The sequence below is a fragment of the Aotus nancymaae genome, unplaced genomic scaffold, assembly GCF_030222135.1.
Source record: "Aotus nancymaae isolate 86718 unplaced genomic scaffold, 86718_ANA_hifiasm-v0.15.2.pri h1tg000025l, whole genome shotgun sequence".
Classification (NCBI taxonomy): domain Eukaryota; kingdom Metazoa; phylum Chordata; class Mammalia; order Primates; family Aotidae; genus Aotus; species Aotus nancymaae.
The window spans coordinates 2,840,770-2,855,761 of record NW_026988438.1 but is presented as its reverse complement, the minus strand read 5'-3'; the positions used below and the strand labels follow the sequence as shown (position 1 = coordinate 2,855,761).

Here is a 14,992-nt window from a genome sequence, read left to right as displayed (position 1 = left end):
AACACACACACACACACAAAATTACTTGCAGGGAATGGGTTGGAAAACCTGGGAGTGTTTCTAACCTTAAGGACTTTCTATATCCTTTAGTATCTAAAAAGTTCTTGGCCTTCTATGAAGCTGTTCCCAACAGCAGGTGAGGGTGGCCTTCTGCTAACTAGTTACCTTCCCCTGGGGGTCCTACCTGTAGCTCCAAATCAGAGATTGGAAAACTAGCTCAGAAGACCTCCTACTCAACAATGGATTTGAATTTAGAACCTCAGGTGCAAATGAATAATGATGTTTATTCCGAAAGATAGTGTTTGTCCTAATTTTGAAAAGTTGACGATGACAAAAGGATGGCCCTTTGAATGGCCATCATTTACTACTGGGTGAATGTTTATCAAGTGTTAGGGCCTGAAATTATTACTTCCCTTTTCAGGGACTGGTCTGAAGCAGCCAGTGTTTTAAATAAGCCAGGAAGCACTCGATTGGCCTCTGGTGGCTTTGTTTAAGTTCTTCCATCCTGGGTCAGATGACCTAGAGGTAACTGCAAAAATAGATCTCTTGGTAATAGTTGCTAACTGCAGAAATATTTTAACTGCTGGTTTTCTCTAAATTATGTTTTACTCCATAATTTATGGTAAATGGTAAATAGTGCACTCTTAAATCTAAATTTTGAATCTAAAGGTTAAAAAAATCGTCTCAGATATAGAAGCTTTTGGAGTAGGAAAGGATTTAAACCAACGGTAACTAGCTTTAGGTAATATAGAAAGACATTTAAAAAAATACCCCAAAACAAGAACTTCCCACCACCCACCACTCTTTTATTTCTTAGCTCACCCTACTTTGTATGTGTGTGCACTTGTTCACATTTACAATTACTATCAAATGTGTTCAGTTGATAATTTGATTTCTAAAACCAGTCAGGGTGAATTTGACATTTTGTTATAAGATAGTGTTATGTAAACTCTTATTGGAGAAGGCTTGAAAAAGAGTGTTTCTTTTTTCTTCTTTTAAATCGTCAGAACTAGCTTATTTGTGGGAAGAACGTAGTTTAATATTCTTGACTTGCTTTTGCATTTTCTGCTTGCAGGTCTAAAGTTGGTCATGCTTCTCAATTTAAGAAGGAAAATTATTTTCCTAACTTCAGTAAGATGTTAGGTAAACAGTTAACTTCATAAGAGAGCTTTATGCATTACTTAGATGGAAGTATCGGTAACAGATCATCTTTTATAAAGTTGTATAATTTGTTTTGTGCTGTGACACTTTTTTAAAATACTCAGGATTCCTTCTGGCTTAAGTATCAAACTACAACAAAAATCCCTTTATATGACTATATTGAAAAAAAATCTTTCTAAATAACAAAATCTTACTAGCTCAATAATACTCTATTATCTGAGAGAAAGTGAAAAGGGCATGTTAATCTAGACAATAAGAAAAATGCAGGCAGGACCTGGTGGCTCATGCCTGTAATCCCAAGTACTCTATGAGGCTGAAGCCGGCAGATTGAGACCAGTGGGTTAACATGGTGAAACCTTGTTTCTAACAAACAACAACAAAACAAAAAAACAAAAATTAACAGGATGTGATGGCACAGGCCTGTAGTCCCAGCTACTCGGGAGGCTGAGGTGAGAGGCTCTCTTGAGGCCGGGAGGCAGTGGTTGCAGTGATCTGTGATCCTGCCACTGCACTCCAGCCTGGGAGACAAAGTGAGACCCCATCTCGAAAAAAGAAAAGAAAGATCCAAATGTAAAGATGTCCCTGACGGAGGCTCAGCACTACTTAAGGAGAAGTCAAAGAAGAATGAAGACAAATGAAGAAGTCTGCTATATTCAAAGTTCTGAAGCATTTTCTTGTCAATGTCTGGTTTTTTAATGGCAAAATTAAGCTTCAGAAACATTGGTTTAACATCTGTGTTTATTCTTCCAGCCAATCAATGCATACAACTTCAGATGTGTATATCTACTATTTTTATTTATTTATTTATTTATTTTTGAGACGGAATTTCGCTCTTGTTACCCAGGCTGGAGTGCAATGGCGCGATCTCGGCTCACTGCAACCTCCGCCTCCTGGGTTCAGGCAATTCTCCTGCCTCAGCCTCCTGAGTAGCTGGGATCACAGGTGCGCACCACCATGCCTAGCTAATTTTTTGTATTTTTAGTAGAGACGGGGTTTCACCATGTTGACCAGGATGGTCTCGATCTCTTGACCTCGTGATCCACCTGCCTCGGCCTCCCAAAGTGCTGGGATTACAGGCTTGAGCCAAGTCTCGCTTTATCACCAGGCTAGAGTGCAGTGGCGCGATCCCAGCTCACTGCAACTTCCATTTTCTGATTTTAAGCAATTATCCTGCCTCAGCCTCTCGAGTAGCTGGGACTACAGGCACGCACCACCACGCCCAGCTAATTTTTTGTATTTTTAGTAGAGACAGGGTTTCACCATATTGGCCATGATGGTCTTGATCTCTTGACCTCATGATCCACCCGCCTGGGCCTCCCAAAGTGCTGGGATTATAGGCGTGAGCCACCGCGCCCGGCCCACTTTTTTGTCTTTATTGATTTCTGGAATTATCTCTCAATAGTTATTTCTTTTTGTTCAAAATTTGTGTTTTGTCACATTAAGAAATTATCCTGAAGATTTCTGCTATCCACCCATTTCAAGTTAATTTATTTTTCTTCCTGGTTCATAATATTCACAAAAATACTCAAAGTTAACCTGGTCCTATCTCAAACTCTGGCTAGAAGTATCTGGGTTATTTTTAACTTAAGTGTACTCTGGAAGATAATTTTATAAACACACCAAAAGTAGTCTTTGATAACAGAATGTGCATGAATTCAGGAGGCAGGCAGGAATAGTTGAATTATTTGGGCTGGGCTTTAGCTTTCTTGTCTGTATATTGGAGGGAAATACACTAATATCATAATGTTACAAAGATCAGATATTTAAAAAGTGCACATTCCACTAAAGCACTTTGCACACAAATGCACAATAAAGGAACACTTTTTTTTTTTTCTTTAAAGATGGGGTTTCACCATGTTGGTCAGGCTGGTCTTGAACTCCCGACCTCAGGTGATCCGCCTGCCTTGGCCTCCAAAGTGCTTGGATTACAGAGGACCACTAGTTTTAAATGATAAGCATTTTACAATTTAGTCCTGAAAACAAACAGAATGCTTACAAATAGAGTTGTTTTTGTTCTTTTTCTAGGCACATGCTAGCGCGACTGAATTTTTCTCCTTACCTACCTAGTTTATGATAAGTCCTGGTTATCTGTACATCTGAAAAAAACCTTTATTGTGTTTGTTACATTTGCTCTGCTTAATCTGGGAAGTGGCTGTGAAAAATTTGTGACTGTCTGTTCTCTTTCAAAGTATAGAAGCCTAATATGCTTTCAATGGTTCTGAATGAACTGCTGTATTTAGGCAATGGTTATTTGACTCTTCAAAATTAAGTGTATCCCCAATAATGCTGTCAGATGGCTGTGCCACTAGAGGTAGTCATCTTTCAGGTTGTCTTAAAAGTTTGTCTCTCACTGTCTCTTACTCTCTGTCAGATTGTGTTTTCTCAGCAGTTTACAATATCTTTCATTCCATATGCTCCTCTTTCAATGTGACCTTGACACTCCTTCCATTTGAAATGTGGGTTTCCTGTTTCCTCCTTATAAATCTGGTGGTACTGTGTGACACATTGTGACTTCTAAGACTAGGTCATAAAAGCAGTAAGACTTCTGCTTGGCTCTCTCGGGATGTCTGCTCTTGGAATCCAGCTGCCACGCTGTGAGAACCCAAACTAGTCCACATTGGGAGACCACATGGAGAATACGCAGGTATGTTTTCTGGCGGACAGACCAGCTGGGGTCCCCGCTGACAGCTAACAGCAACTGCCAGACGCGTTAGTGAAGACTGCTTAAGATGAATCTAATCCTCAGCTGTTGAGTCACACCTTCCTCTCCTTGCCTTCCAATCTTCTCTGCTGAGGTCTCTGACATCAGGAGCTGTGCTCTGTGTGAAGTATTGACCCACAAAATCAGTAAACATTAAAAATGGCTCTTGTAAGATACAAAACTATGTTTTGAGAAGGTGTGTACTTAGCTATAGCATCTGGAACACTTTCCTTTACTCTGTTCCTCCTTCCAAGGTCATGCCAATGGAACTGAATTCTGCATTACTGATATGCATATTTTAAATAGATGTACAGTGATAAAAATGGCTCATCTTTTCTCAGAACATACTATGTGCTATGCACCATTAATTGTAAACGCTGTATAGATATCTTTAAATCTTCCAGTAATACTACAAGAGAACTACTATTACCTGTATTACCATCCCTACCTACAATTGAACAAACTGAGTCACAAAGAATTTGTATAACTTGTCCAAGTAAACTATCTACTAAGCTTTGGCTCCAAAACCCTCACTCAAACATTGTAATGTATAGAAGTAAGTGAAACTATTATTAAAATTCCAGGCAGGGAGAGGTTAGTTTACTTTTTAGGTGTATAGATGGAAAATGTTAAATCCCAAATATATTGAAAGCATTTTCTTTTCAAGACAGGGTCTCACTCTGTTGCCCAGGCTGGAGTGCAGTGGCATGATCTCAACTCATTGCAACCTCCACCCCACTGGGGCTCAAGTGATTCTCCCACTTCAGCCTCCCAAGTAGCTAGGACTATAGGTATGTGCCACCATGCCCTGCTGTTTTTTGAAAAAATTTTTGTACACGTGGGTTTTGCCATGTTCCCCTGCCTGGTCTCCAATACCTGGGCTCAAGTGATCCACCCCTGGTGGCCCCTCAAAGTGTTAGGATTCTAGGTGTATCTCTTTTTTGTAGTAACTTAACAGTTTGGTAATGTAACCCAGTTTCTGGGATCCAGAAAACTGAATTAGTAAATCTAATCTTGATTTCTAAGCTTAGAAATCAAGATTAGCTTTAAGTTCTGTCTTTTATAATTATATTTTTTCTATCCTAAGATGCACATTTTTTCAACATTTTGCCAACTCTGAAATGAGAATGCCTTTTACAATTGGGCATGTGTCATCATTGAATTGGCAATATTTTAAACCATTTTTAGTGTTATGTACAAAATAATGATCCTTCTTACAATAGATGCTGTCTTATTTTAGTAAAATGCATACATTTAACATTTTTAACCTATCAGATGCTGGTATCTGACATACACTATTGTTGCAGTAATGGCAGATGTCTAAAAGGACAGGACAAATAATTCAAGAACCCTCCTGTGTGACTGCTGCAGTGTTAAACTGAATAGTGAAAGAGTGTCAGAGGTCTAGCAGGCTCTGAAATAAGGCCAATGTTAGCATCCATTATTACCTTGAAAGTATATGTACAAAAGCGCATCTCCCTCAGGTAATTGTCTTCACGTACAGACACTCGGTGATCGATATTTAACAAAGTCACTTCTAGAGTTAGTTTTCGTAGGGATACAGCCCAAACTCTGTAAAACTTGCTTCGGGAAAGCGCTCGTGTTGCCAATTAGTCTACTCCTCTGTACGTAAAGGCAGCTCCTGCATCCAAGGTCTCTGGTACCTAATTTTATTCTGACAGTTTTCTTGTAATATATTTTTTCTAAATTGATTATCTTATATTTAGCGTTTTTCAAACGATCAGAGTACCTTTGCAAGCTTTTATATCACAGCTTTTTTCATCATTGGTAGTGGTGAAAGTACTAAACATTGCTGATTCTTGTTTTCTTCCACCGTATCCAATTTTCAGAGTTCAGTCATGTTCCAACAGGTTCAACTTAGTGATTTCATGTGCTATAGTGGGCCAGTCTTGGTATTCATTAAAAGAATGATCACATTACAACGAGAGTTGGGGTAGACAGTGCTTATAAAAGGAAGGCATTGCAGTGACCAAGCAGGTTGTAAAACGGCAGATCTACTGGGGCCATTGTGGCCATAATCCCTGGCTCAATAGCTCCACATCTTTCAGTTCACATTCCTTCTTTTAGTTGGGCTGTTGCTCTTACAACCAACTTTCTGGTCTGCTGAGGAAGAAAGGTTTTAAGAGATTGGTTCCCTCTATATTCCCCTGAGAATCTCCTTTTGTTTCAAAGGAAAAAATAGCAAGTAACTGTTTTTAGATTAAAAGCATGTATTTCAGTTCCTAATGTATAAATTGTAGTAATTAAAGGTAGAATGACTTTTTAAGTAGTTATATTGCATGTGGTGAAATCCCAAATAGATGTAGTGCTTTCTAAGACTTCACAGTTAGATGTTTGGTGGGTACAACTGTCAGAGTTTACTAAAGCCACAGAGGCAGGGTTCTGAGTTTAGATTAGAGAACAAAGGAGCCAGTCATTTGAAGAGCTGCCTGGGAAAAAGTTTTCCAGGCAGGAGCAGCAAGTGCAGATGATCTAAGGTAGGAAAGAGATTCTCAGCATGATAGAACAATGTAAGCAGCCAGTGTCCCTGACATTGCAAGTAAGCAAGAGAGAGATTGATACTCAAAGCTGGAAAGAAGAATGGGGAAACAGAAACGGATCATACGTACTCGGCCAGCTAGGAATCATTGGTATTGTTAGTTGCCTCCTTAACTTCCATTTTTCTCTTTTTAATGTTCTCTACTTTTTGAGTCTTACCTTCCTTTATACATTGATCATGTACTTCAAGAGGAAGCTGACTCTCCTCCATCTCCATGATTGGGTCATGGCTGGCTTGGGCCTATTGACATATTTCAACTCTGTGGTCAGGACATTGTTTCCAGGGTAAGCCTGTGACTCAAGAGAGCCAATATGGGAAAACCACAGGACCCTTGCTCCCTCCTTTTGGACATGAAAACAAACTGTTGTCCTGATTGCATTTTGTAGACATCTTATGAGCTGTCATTGGGAGAAATTCAACATTGTGGATGGCAAAAGAAAGCGGAAAATGGGACTTTGATGACAATTTTGAGCTGTTCTACTTCTGGATTTTTAAAATAGAAGTTAATCAATGTTCTTCATTGTTTAAGCCAACTTGATTTGGATTTTCTTATTTTGGCCTGTAGAGTCACAGTCCATTGAAAAGTAATTAAGTGACTTTATGCCAGGAAGTGGCATTGCCCTCATGCCATTTTTAAAAAGTTTATTCTAGTTTAAATAATAGTTATCTATTGACTCACAAAGGGAAAACCCAGAGCACAGAGAAAGGGTAAGATGCAATTGCAGTAACGTGTGCAAGTTAGTAGTGATTGAACCTAGGCTAGTGACATTGGAAACAGAAAAACATAAGAAAAAAATATGTATTTTGGCACTAGCATCAACAGGAGTTGTTAAAGGGCTGTTTTTAGGGAATGAGGAATAGAAATAATCATGGGTGACTTCCCTAAAACTGTAGGACGATGTTGGTTTAAAAAATTAAGATGATGCCATTTACTGAAATGGGACTACCTGGTTTGGGGATGGGTGGAAAACAAGGATTTCAGTTTGTGATATGTTAAAGTGTGAAATAACTGTTTTTCTTTGATGAGGATATGTCAATTACATGGTTTTATATATGAGTCTGTCAGTGCAGAAATGAAGGCTGAAGGTAAAGTTTGCGAGGCATCAGCCTGTAAGTGCGTTTAAAATAAATGAAATGAGACGAGGTAATCGATGGAGAAATTGTAGCTAAAACGCTAAGGAGAACCTAGGATAGAGCACATGCACTTCACAGTTTGGAGGTTGACTAGAAGAGCTTGGGAGGAGATTAGGGAAAAGTGGCCAGAAAGGCAGGTGTGAAATGGAGGATGGAGAGTTACAGTAATGAAAAGAGAAACCGTTTCAAGAGATGTATTAACACTATGGAATCCTGATGAGAGTTTGAGTAGGGAGTGAAAGATATGTAAATAATCAAATAATAATATAATCGTATTTCATATTTAAGACAGATACATTCTAATACCTATGCTTTGAAGATAATATTTCATGAATGATGAATCATAATTAAGCAGGATATCACTTATATGTCTATATATTTCAAAGAAATATAAAGTAAGCAGAATATTTTGCCAAAATAATGATTCTGATTCAAAGAACTCAGGCATTATATGGCTCTATCCAATAAACAGAATTGAAAATATTCCCATATTTACTTGCAGTTCTTAAAAAACATGAATGGAGATGTATGCCATAGTTCACAGCCTCATTTCTCTTAAGTGACTTTCCTTTTCTCCTTTAATTCTCTCAAATTTGTAGAAGAGAGAAAGGGGAGGGGATGAATGTGTGTGTACATGTGTACGTGTTTGTCCCTCACGTTCCCCACATCTCTCGCTGATACCCGGCTCTTATATCTCTCTTTTCTTCCACCTTCCCCCATGTCTTACCACACTGCCATCTCCCTGTGGTTGCTGACATTTTTGGTCCTAGCACCAGCCATCAGAGACCATTCTTGGAGGACTGAAAGACCCAATTGTTCCATCTCTCTGGATCTTCCTCCTGGAGGGAAATGCAAGAAGTTCCTTGGAAAGTGTGTATTCTTTCACTGTGATTGCTATTTTCTTGCAGAGAAAGTAAGATAAATTAAATTATCTTTCTTCTTAAGTCTAATTTTCTAGCCTTGTTGAATGAGAGAGTTTAGGGTTCAAATGACTTCTCTTTTTGGGGGAATATTCATTTTAAGTAAATTTTCCTACTCATTAATTCCAAAAGTCAAAATGCCAAATTTTAGAGGTCTTAAAATGTTCACTGAATTTGTGAAATAGCTTTTCATTCCAGTAGCTGAATCTTGCTTTTCTTTTGTTGCTGCTTTGGAGAAGGTTAACGTGCTTCCCATAATGTCATCGCCCTGCTGAAATCCGTCTGTCCCAAAGCTCAGCAGTGGGGTAGCCCTTTCAAGTTCTGTGGAGAAACCAGATCAAATACAAATATCCAGTTCTTCAAAAGGTATATGAAAAACAAAAAGAAAAAGCTCAGACAGAAGATACAGAGCAGATACCCGTGCCCTAAAGGGGTAATGTGAAACTCACGTTCTGTTGAGCCTGTTGAGCATTACTCAGATTTTTTCATGAGTGCATTCGCATCTGGGGGAGAAAATGACCGCTGTCATACTATGGAAAGAAACAACAGAAATTACTGGAGAAAGAAAAGTAGAGACGCTCCATTTTCTGGTTCCAGTGGGAAATTTAACTTGAATCTTTTTGTTAGAACTAAAATATACTTATACTGAACATTTTTAAGAGTTCTCTGAATGGGGGAAACAGTGATTCCTGAAACAGGCACAACTCATTTTGCTTGTGCCTTCCAAACATTTTCTTTCATTTTTCAGGCAGGTTTTAAACAGGAAAAAAAGGAAAGACAGGGCTCGGGGCTCATTCACTCACTTCCTACAACAGTTTAAATGCTGAGGTGTCCTAAAACTTCTGATATACTTTGGAAGCTAAGCCGAAGAATTTTTTTATTTATTCTGGTCCGGTACAAATATTTGTCCATTGAGAAATGTAAAGCACAGTGGAATCATAAACCCACCATCTGCTTAAAATGAGCCAACACCCACCTGCAGGGAGACGGATGCAGGCTAGTATCCTGTTCCTCTAGTTCTCAAGGGAAGGCCACTGACGCCGTGGGGCCCTGCTTTGTTTGAGCTGCCTGGTGCTAGGATTGCCTGATAAAATTCCGAAAGGGTGTGTATGTTTGCTGCAACCCACAAAGATTACTTTCAGATTCCCTTGGAGAAATCTTTTCACAGTAATAGGGGCAAAAAGAGGCCAAAATGCCACCAGCTTTGGATATGTAAATGCATTTGTGGGTTCTCCACTCTGACGTTCTAGTGCAAATAATGAAAAGAATGAATAGATCATTTGTCATTCTGCAGTTATGTCAACAGGCGTGACTGCTGTCCAATTAACTGAGCAAGAAAGGGATGTTCATTGCACTGTTCCTAGCAAGTACCAAAAGCAGGGTAGAAAAAAGATCCTGTGCTCATGGTAGTTTATCTTTTATTTTTTATTGATTTCTTGATTTATTTAGTTTATTTTTTGAGATGGACCCTCACTCTGTCACCAGGCTGGAGTGCAGTGGCATGATCTCAGCTCACTGCAACGTCCCCTTCCCCGATCTCAAGCCACCCTCACACTAGTTTATCTTTTAAATGACCGTTAAGTCCCCATTTTAAACTGACATTTGACTGATACTACACCTTAGAATTCTCCCTGAAATGTTTGTTCTTGCCACTCAACAGTAAGCTTATAGAATCTGGAAAATGAATTTGTAGTGGAGGCTTGTTCCTTGAAGTAGCTACTGTTGCTTTTAAAAGAAGCCCTCCTGGCTGGGCGTGGTAGCTCACGCCTGTAATCCTAGCACTTGGGAGGCAGAGGCGGGAGGATGACTTGAGCCCAGGAGTTTGAGACCAGCCTGGGCAACATAGTGAGACCCTGTCTCTATAAAAAATAAAAATTATCGGCTGGATGGGGTGGCTCATGCCTGTAATCCCAGCACTTCGGGAGGCTGAGGCAGGGAGATCACTTGAGGTTGGGAGTTCGAGACCGGCCTGATCAACATGGAGAAACCCTGTCTCTACTAAAAATACAAAATTAGCTGGGTGTGTTGGTGCATGCCTGTAATCCCAGCTACTCGAAAGGCTGAGGCAGGAGAATCTCTTGAACCCAGGAGACAGAGGTTGTGGTGAGCTGAGATTACGCCATTGCACTCCAGCCTAGGCAATAAGAGTGAAATTCTGTCCCCCTCACACACAAAAAAATTGTCTAGGCATGGTGCCATGCATCTGTGGTCCCAACTGCTTGGGAGGCTGAGGTGGGAGGATGGCTTGAGCCTGAGAGGTCGAGGCTGCAGTGATCTCTGATTGTGCCACTGCACTATGCACTACAGTCTGGTGGCAGTGAGTCCTGTCTCTAAAAAAAAAAAAAAGCTCTCCAAAGGGCAAAAGTTTCAGATTCACCATAACACATCAGCTGTTCCCTTGAAGGGCTTGCCTCTGAGATTATTCTTCTTTGGGAAAACCCTATACAAAATGAAGGCAAAAAAAAAAAAAAATCTACTAGTTACTGTATTTTGTACTGTATTTTGAAAGTTGGTTGTCTAAGACTCCTGGGTAATTTACACAAATTTATGCACGTTATTTTCCAAATCCAGGTATGAAAGCAAATCAAGCAAACCTGTTTGTTTGAGGTATACTGCTTTACTCTGCAATTTTTATTATTTTAGATTGAGGGGTTACGTGTGCAGATTTGCCACATGGGTAGATTGACTGGTGTAGAGGTTTGGGCTTTTAATGATCACATCATTCAGGTAGCAAACACAGTACCCTGTAGTTGGCTACAACCCTTGCCTCCCTTACCTTTTGGAGCCCTCAGCATCCATCGTTCCCATCTTTATGTCCATGTGTACCCAGTGCTTGGCTCCCACTTATAAGTGAGAACAGGCAGTATTTGGTTTTCTGTTTCTGTATTAATTTGCTTAGAATATCAGGCTCCAGCTGCATCTATGTTGCTACAAAGGACATGACTTCTATTTTTTAGGGTTGTGTAGTATTCTATGGTATGTATGTACCACATTTTCTTTACCCAGTCCACTGTTGATGGGCACCTGGTTTGATTCCATGTGCTTGCTATTGTGAATAGTCCTGTGATGAACATATGAGTGCAAGTGCCTTTTTGGAAGAAGAATTTATTTTTCTATGGGTATATATCCAGTAATAGGATTTGCTGGGACATAAGGTAATTTTCAGTTCTTTAAGAATGAAAAATTTTAGTTCTTACCGTTAGTTCTTTAAGAAATCTCCAAACTGCTTTCCACAGTGGCTGAACTAATTTGCATCATCACCAATGGTGTATAAACAGTCTCTTTTTTCCAAAGCCTCAGTCACATCTGTTATTTTTTGACTTTTTATTAATAGCCATTCCGACTGGTATGAGATGGTACCTCATTGTGGTTCTGATTTGCATTTCACTAAGGATTCGTAATACTGAATTTTTTCATATTTTTGCTGGCCGCTCGTATGTCTTCTTTAGAGAAGTGTTTGTTCTGTTCATGTCTTTTGCTCACTTTGTAATGGAGTGTTTTCTTTTTCTTCCTGGTGTGATGGTTAATTCTGCAAAAAGGTATTTTATTTAACAGCATGGACTTCATACACATACATTATCAATGCCTTGAAAACCAAAGAACTTTAAAAGTTAACAGTAGTTTCTAGTTTCTGCATATACAAAAAAATACACATTTATTTGTTTCTTTATTTGAGACAGAGTCTTGCTCTGCAGCCCAGGCTGGAATGCAGTGATGTGATCCCGGCTCACAGCAATCTTTGCCTTCTGGGTTCAAGTGATCCTCATGCCTCAGCTTCCTGAGTAGCTGGGACTACAGGTCACTCTAGGCCCTGAGTCTGGGCTGGCCAAATCCTCCACAGGCCAAGAGCTGGCCCATGAGGAAGGGTGCTTGGGGATTGAAAAGGGTGGAGAGTCCTTTGGGTGTGGTGTCAGCAGTGCAGTGTCTGGAAGATGGCTTATTTTAATTCCATAGAGATCTTCATGCCCAGTGAGTGGGCATGACGCCTGTTCTTTGCCAGAATTGACCCATAACTTCTAATCTTTCTCAGAGCCAGCTATTCTTAGCATTGGTAATATGTTGATAACTTCATTTGCTGTCTGTGAATCCATTACTGTGATAGTTTTATAATAGGCACAATCCTCAATGTCCTCGGTGGAGATTTTGAGGGAAATGCTCTTTGGGTCATCTTTCTTTTTCTCTAGATGGATGTGTCTCTGAAGGAGAGAGAGCCATTTGTCCTTCTGTTCTGGGGAAGTGAAAGTGGCCACAGAGTGCCCTGTGGGTCAGCCCAGAGCCGAGGATCTCACGGCATTGGTGTTGCCTTCTTCCACTTCATCCACACAGCTTGCTGTCCACATACTAGTTAATATTTTGTATCTTAAGTTATTGTTATATTTGAGTTTGGCCACAACTAACAGATCATCGAATAGGAAAAGATGCTCCTCCTGTCTGTGCAGGCCTCTTCTGAGTTCTCCCTGGCTGTCAATCAGCAGAGTCCTATTGGAGCACCCAAATGATGACAGAGTTGCACCTATGCGATGCTAGCAGAAGGAAACCTGGTAACTAGGCCGTTTTTGCAGGACTTTATCCAGGTTAAGAGCAGGGGCACTTCTCCTTTCTGTTAGTGATTTCTTCTTCCAAAGCTAAACTCACAGGCAGGCATTGTTGGCCCTGACAGCTTCAGAGCTGACCCTGCTGAAGGGACACGCTCACCCAGGCCACTACGGGGGATCCAGGGGCACAGCACGCTGAGGAGTTGGGGAACGGGGATTCCTGCACTCCAGCCTGGCACCCGTATTGAGGGCGGAGTCTGGCTGCTGATGAGGCAGGAGGCAGCTGGAGGTGGGAGGGAGGCTGCCGGTCCACTGAGAGAGAGAGTAAGGCCCCAGATATGGAGAACGAGGAGCAGGAGTAGAGGGTTTTGGGGGAGGTGGCAGCAGGGGTGGCCGTGAGGGGCAGGATCTCGGCTCACTGCAACCTCCACCTCCCAGGTTTAAGCGATTCTCCTGCCTCAGCCTCCTGAGTAGCTGGGATTACAGTCTCCCACCACCATGCCAGGTTAATTTTTGTATTTTTAGTAGAGACAGGTTTCACCTTGTTGACCAGGCTGGTCTTGAACTCTTGATCTCAGATGATCCTCCTGCCTTGGCCTCCCAAAGTGCTGGGATTACAGGTATGAACCACCACACCCAGCCTCTAAAACATTTTCTACCGTCTGTAATTTTCTAATTACTCCTGGCTGATTTTGGGATTTCTATTAGCAGGAATTTTTCTTCTTGTTGTGGTTGTTATTTAAATAAATAAAATACATGGTATTAACTCTCTGGAGGCTTCCTGTGAAGAACTGAGTTGATGTTTGAATATTTAATCATTTCAGAATAAATAAAATCCTTTCCTACTAGTTAATTGGAGAAATTCTTCAATTTTCCTGAAGTAGTTACACTTTCCTTAAAATTATTAAAAGTTTTAAAGTAGCTACCCAATAATTAAGAAAAACATGTAACTGGGCACATTGGCTTAGGCCTGTAATCCCAACACTTTGGGAGATCGAGGTGGGTGGATCACTTGAGGTCAGTAGTTCAAGACCAGCCTGGACAATATGGTGAAATCCCATCTCTATGAAAAATACAAAAATTAGCCAGGTGCGGTTGTGCTCTCCTGTAATACCAGCTACTTGAGGCAGGAGAATCACTTGAACGGGTGGTGGCGGTGGTGCAGAGGTTGCAGCGAGCCAAGACTGTGCCACTGTACTCCAGCCTGGGCAACAGAGCAAAACTCTGTCATAACTAACTAACTAAATAAATGTAGTTGAATTTCAAAAACAGCACTTTGGGAGGCCGAGGCGGGTGGATCACGAGGTCAAGAGATCAAGACCATCCCGGTCAACATGGTGAATCCCCGTCTCTACTAAAAATACAAAAAATTAGCTGGGCATGGTGGCGCGTGCCTGTAATCCCAGCTACTCAGGAGGCTGAGGCAGGAGAATTGCCTGAACCCAGGAGGCGGAGGTTGCGGTGAGCCGAGATCACGCCATTGCACTCCAGCCTGGGTAACAAGAGTGAAACTCCGTCTCAAAATAAAATAAAATAAAATAAAATAAAATAAAATAAAAATATAGTTAGGCTTTAAATGTCTATCTTAGTGTAAAGTAAGAAAAGAAGTAAGTGGTTAATACTGAAATATGTAGCTAAAAGTTAAAATCACGAGTGGGCAGAGATGTATCCAGTTGTTTTGATAACATGGAGATTATTTATGACCTGCGCTAGCAGGTAGGGTACAGCGGAGGAGACAGAATTAAAATTAGATAATTGGTGGTTGAACCAGGTACAGCAGCTCAGGCCTAGAATCTCAGCACTCTGGCAGGCCAAGGTTGGAGGACTGCTTGAGCCCAGGAGTTTGAGACCAGCCTGGGCAACATAATGAGACTGAATCTCCACAAAAAAAAATTTAGAAATTAAAAAATTAGATTAGATGGTGGAGTGAAGGAGAGGTGAAGAATAGGGACAAACAGTGTGGGCACCTCTTATTAGGTCC

General features: G+C 40.7%; 1 long non-coding RNA gene across 1 annotated transcript; it reads right to left on the bottom strand.

Moving 5' to 3' along the window:
• Positions 1-7,915: 7,915 nt before the first annotated feature.
• On the bottom strand, positions 7,916-14,261 carry LOC105716147 (uncharacterized). The gene is made up of 3 exons (XR_001107206.2): positions 11,674-14,261; positions 8,926-9,006; positions 7,916-8,797 (listed from the first exon to the last, which is right to left on the bottom strand). It is a non-coding gene; the product is annotated as an uncharacterized LOC105716147 (long non-coding RNA).
• Between the last annotated feature and the right edge of the window lie 731 nt (positions 14,262-14,992).